This window comes from Dasypus novemcinctus, chromosome 2, assembly GCF_030445035.2.
Source record: "Dasypus novemcinctus isolate mDasNov1 chromosome 2, mDasNov1.1.hap2, whole genome shotgun sequence".
NCBI lineage: Eukaryota > Metazoa > Chordata > Mammalia > Cingulata > Dasypodidae > Dasypus > Dasypus novemcinctus.
Genome location: NC_080674.1, coordinates 13,344,298 through 13,349,981, shown reverse-complemented (window position 1 = coordinate 13,349,981; position 5,684 = coordinate 13,344,298). Strand labels below are relative to the sequence as shown.

At 38.9% G+C, this 5,684-nt stretch overlaps 1 pseudogene; it reads right to left on the bottom strand.

Moving 5' to 3' along the window:
- Positions 1-340: 340 nt before the first annotated feature.
- On the bottom strand, positions 341-3,392 carry LOC131280289 (ferritin light chain pseudogene; annotated as a pseudogene).
- Between the last annotated feature and the right edge of the window lie 2,292 nt (positions 3,393-5,684).

Here is a 5,684-nt window from a genome sequence, read left to right as displayed (position 1 = left end):
GGTAATAATGCTCCACCACTTTATCTCCTGATATTAGTGATTTATTTTGTTTTCTCTCTTTCTCTGTCTACCTCCCTCTCTTTTTTTTCTCTCTCCTCTTGAGTGCATTCATTTGAGAGTTAGCAATTTTATTTTATTGCTTTAAATAATCAGTTTTCTTTTTCTTTTTTTCTTTCTCCTTTTTTTTTTTTTTTGCTGCAAAAAGCTTTATTGTTTATACATGGTTCAGAGTTTGTTAGAGGGCTGCAAGGTGGCAAATAAAAAGATGATCCCTGGTTGGAAGGGTGCCAGGGTAATGCAGAGCTCCCCACTCCCCAAGGTCCCTGGGTTCTGGAGACTCCTAGTCATGCTTGAAATTTTTTAAGAGATACTTGCCCAGTGCAGTCTGTGGAACAGCCAGTCTACAGATGTAGGTCAGGTGACTGCCCATCTTTTTTATGAGCTCCTCATCTAGGAGGAGCTCCTCCTCATCTAGGAAGTGGTTCTTCATGAGGTCACAGAAATGAGGTTCAGTGTTGACAAAATCCAAGGCATATAGATCCAAAAGGGCCTGGTTCAGGCTTTTCTCCAGAAGTGGGGTGGTTTCCATGGCATCCAGGGTTTTACCCCACTCATCTTGGAATGGCTTCTCAACTTCCTGGAAGAGGTCATGGCTGCGTGCCTGTTTTGCATCTTCAAGAGATGCACAATGCCCTCGAACTTCTCCTTCACTACCTTGCAGAAGAAGTGGTTCACACCCATTAAGGCCTCATCTTCCTGGTCTAAATCATAGCCCAAAGAGAAGTAGGTGTAGGCAGCCTACAGATGCAAGTTGACCAGGAGGTTAACAGAGGCCTCCACTTCCATGGAATAATTTTAATGGATATGGGAGCTTAAGCTCCGTCAATAATGAGGATCTAATACAAAAATGGTGTTAGACGGTCCCAGAAGCAGTGAATGGCTGAGAAGTTTGCCCCCAGAGGTTGCAAGTAGAGAAGCAGTTGGAAGGTGGTCAATGCTGAAGAGATGCTGTGGATAATACTTGCTGTTCTGTTCTAACACTATTGAAACAATAGTTAGAACTGTTGTTAACTATCAGTTTTAAAAAACGATTTTCTCTATTTTTCCATTTTCTATTTCATCAATCACCCCATTTATCTGGACTGTTTCCTTCCCTTGTACTTACAGTGGATTTTAGTTGCCCCTCCATTTGTTAACTGCTTAAAAAGGAAGCTTAGATTATTGTTTTTAAGCATTTTTTCTCTGCTAATGTAAGCATTTAAATATATAATATCTGTTTAAGCACTGTTTCAACTGTAGCTCACCAATTTTTATAAATGGTGTTTACAATATTACATAGTTCAAAATATTTTATAATTTTCTTGTGATTTTTTCTTTAACCCATTGATTACCTATGAGAGTATTGCTTAGTTTCCAGAGATTTGGAAGTTTTCCAGACAGTTGTAAAAAAATAGACTCTGAATACATTTAACCCCTTTAAATTTACTGTCTTTTGTAAATGACCATGCATATGGTCTATCTTGCAGAACATTCCATGGGCACTTGAAATAATGTAAATTAAACAGCTATCAGATAAAATATTTTGTAATAGCTCCAACTGCCATATATTCAAGATTATAGTTGTTTTTTCCCTGGTGTGTTAAGCCTGCTTTTAATCCCTTCCAGTGATTTATTTTTCATTTCATATATTTCACTTTCAAGCTTAAGAGTTAGTGTTTCTTTTTATTTTATCTATTTCTCTTATCATTGTATTAATGTTTCCTTTAAATTCTTAGACATATTCGTATTGGAAATTTTTTTCTGTTAATTCTTTCACTGCCACTTCTGGATCTATTTCAAATGTTTGGTTTTTCACCTTCTTCTTATTTCTAATAATTCTTATTTGGATGCTAGATGTTGTGATTATCACATTATTGAATGCCTTGGTATTATCTTTTTTTAAAGAGTGTTGAGTTTTGTTTTGACTGGCAAGTAATTACATTATACAGACTGATACTTATAGATTTTTTTTAAAGGTTTCCTATATTAGATCCTAGAGTATCCTTTGCTGAAGTATTATTTTATCCTTACTCCTAAGGCACAGTCTTTCTTCAGTCAGTAGTAAATGCCTCAGGTCTGACTAATTTATCTTCATGACCAGTAGCAGTTCTGTTAGTTATTTTAGGTTATAGTTACCTTTAGCTGTTCTTTCCTCATTAGTTTTCATCTTATTTTATGAAGTTATACTTTACCAATGTGTATCATAATATTCAGCCAAAGACTCAAGAAGACCCATATGAGAATTTGAATGGTTCTTTTTCTATATAGCTCTCTTCTCTCTGATATTATTCTACCAAATTCCCCCTGCATCATTTTCTGTGAACTCTGATTTCTTTCTCCTCAGTTCAAGATTGCTGGGGTTTCCTTGAGTTCCACTACCTTGCTTTGGGTGATCTTATGCCACATCTCATTTGTTACCTGTTTTCACTCGCTAAAGCCTGTCAAGTCAATACATCAGAAATGGGTTGGCTTCTACAATGGGGCTTATTAGTTTAAAAGCTTACAGTTCTGAGGACTTGAAAATGTCCAAATCGCAGCAAGAGACTCCTTAGGCTCCTCCATGTCTGGTTGCTTTCAGCTTCCTGGTTTACATGTTTCCTCTCTCAAATTCTGTCCCTCTTCCCATTCTACTGCACGCCACTGATTCTAGCCTCTAGCCAACAGAACCTTCCCTCCCTGTCTCTGGGGGCTTCTTTATGAGCCCTGTGTATCTCTGGGGCCCCATCTCTTCACATTCCTCTGTTTATAAAGGCCTTCAGTAAGAGAATTAAGACCCGTCTTGGGTCACACAATCTAATCAAAGACCCTTAACTGAAGTAATTTAATCAATAGTTCCCACCTACAATAGATATACATACACAGGAATGGATTAGCTCTAAGGACATGATTTAGTGTGTCCACCCAGTTTCAAAGAGTTACATTCCATCCTCTGGACCCTATGAAAACATGGTCTTTCCATATGCAAATGCATTCATTCCTTCAAAATTTTTCACAAAATCCTTAAATCATTTCAATAACAATATTAAGTACCAGTCTCAATAAAATCAGTTATACGTGTGTAACTTGGGAAAAATTCCTCTCAGACTGTGGACCTGTGAACCTTAGAAAACAAGTTATCTGCTTTCACTATACAAAGTACAGTAGAGGATAAACATTTCACTGCCATAGGGAGACACTGGACGGAAAACTGGGGTCATGTGTCCCCAACAGTTCCAAAATCCTGCAGGACATACTCCATTAGATTTCAAACTCTGAAAGTCATCTACAGAATGATGTCTTGCCCTTGGGGCCTGACTGAGCAGCAGCCAGTCCCTTTCCAAGGTCTTGCTTAGCGACCATGTTCTTGGCTCCATCATCATCAAGCATCTGGGGGGTGGCAGAACTTTAGACCCCACCCTCTGAGATGGCCAGTCTCTCCCCATTCACTGGGGAAGAAGCTCTACCCACTCACAGTAGTGGGGTGGCTGCCAAACTCTCGCAATCCCCTGGAATTTTGCTCCACCCCTTTGAAGCCTGGGGTGGTAACATTCTCCCTGAACAGCAGTGTGGAAGCTTCGCCCTGTTCATGCGCCAGAGCATGCGTACCCTTTCCACATACAGAGTAGATTCCTTCTCTTGGCCCAAGAAGATGTTTTTAGTCCTGACCTCAGCTTCCATGGCTTTGCCTTTAAAGTCATTTTTCCTTCAATCTGTCCTCTTTCTTTCCCTTTTCATTCAGGCTGGCAGTGGTTCCATTCATACACATGTCACAAAACAAAAATTTTGTTGGTTTCACATGCAGGCAATAGGGGTCCAAGCCATCAGACAGTAAGACTTTCCACAGATCCTTCCTGGATAACTACATTTCCAAGACTGACTTACACTGAAATGATTGGTTTGTTCCAAGTTCAATTAAGTCCTCACCTGGGGCACTATTCTCTGGGGACTCACTTCCTGGGAGCTCAAAAATTTCAGTCTTAGCTTATTTCTTTCCTCGCACCTTTTGCTATAAGTTGTAAGGAAAAGCCAGATTGTACTCTCCACATTTGGGAAATCCTCTCAGCTAAATATTCAAGCTCATCACTTTCAAAAGATATCAGCAGCCATCTTGCTCCAAAACGTGGCAACAGTCTTTGGTGACGGAAATATCTTATGCTTTATGGCCTGGTAACTGTAAGCTTCTACCCCAAATAAATTCCCTTTATTAATGCCATGAGCACCCCTTTGACTGACTAATAAAATGCATTATTAATGTTTCCTTTATATTTTATGTTCTCAGAAAATGTAAGTAACTTCTAATAACTTAAGAATCTTAGCAACACATTTAATTTCCTGTTCCCATAAGCATAAATTATATTATTTAATTTATATATCCATTTAAAACTATATAGCAGGATTTACACAAACAGAATTATAATGACACTTGATAATAGGTACATTAGTATACAGGGATGTCAGGGGTATCATTTAATTGGTTTGTTCCTAATTGTTTCATCCATTTGATTGCTTTAATGGTTTTCAAATAAAAATTCCAACATGCAAAGTTTTCAAATTTTTAGTATGGCCAATATACTTTATAAAATATAAAATATTGGAGAAATAATTTTGGCATAAAAAAGTAAACGTGTTGCATTCATATTACTTTGTGTGTGTGAGGTATGCTAAGATCAGACGCATTAAAAAAAGAGATACTTGAAGAGTTTGGAGATCTACTATCCTCACAGTTTCCTGGGGAGAAGGCAGCATGCCAGCAGGGCCATGCAGGGAAACACCACGGTCAGTCAGTGCAGAAGTGTCTTTATTGGGTTTCTATGGGGCATAGGCCTGTCAGTATGGGATTGGTTGGTTGTATTTGAAAGTAGGACCTATACAACTGAGGTCAGAATTGGCTAGGAGTAGGGAGTGGGCTTGGCGCAGTTGATAGGGCATCCGACTACCCCATGGGAGGTCCGAGGTTCAAACCCCGGGACTCCTTTACCCGTGTGGAGCTGGCCCATGCGCAGTGCTGATGCGCGCAAGGGGAGCCCCACGCACAAGGAGTGCGCCCCGTAAGGAGAGCCGCCCAGCGCGAAGGAAGGTGCAGCCTGCCCAGGAATGGTACCGCACACACAGAGAGCTAAAAACACAACAAGATGACACAACAAAAAGAAACACAGATTCCCAGTGCCGCTGATAAGGATAGAAGCAGTCACAGAAGAACACACAGCAAATGGACACAGAGAGCAGACAACTGGAGGTGGGGGGAAGGGAAGAGGAATAAATTTTAAAAATAAAAATAAAAAAAAAAAAATAAAAGGAATTGGCTAGAACTAACAGATGTACAGGTAGGGCTTGGCCACCTGGGAATACCTATAGATGTTAAAGCATCAATTTACAGAAACTAGAAAATGTAGTTAACAGAACATTCAATTATAATTTACTTTCCCTCAAAATCTTTGCATTTAAACACTGAAGTGAATTTCATTGAAGCATAATAATTTGAAGACATAGAATACAATATTGATAAGAAAAATACCTATATGTAAAATTAAGTTATACCCAAAAGAAACACACATACATCTCTCTAAAATAGTCATTTCTGTAGGAATCATAAACTTACCTTCTGAATACTTAAAAGTTCTGGCTTGAAATGCAAAAGCTAGAGTATTAGCTCACATACTTAATGT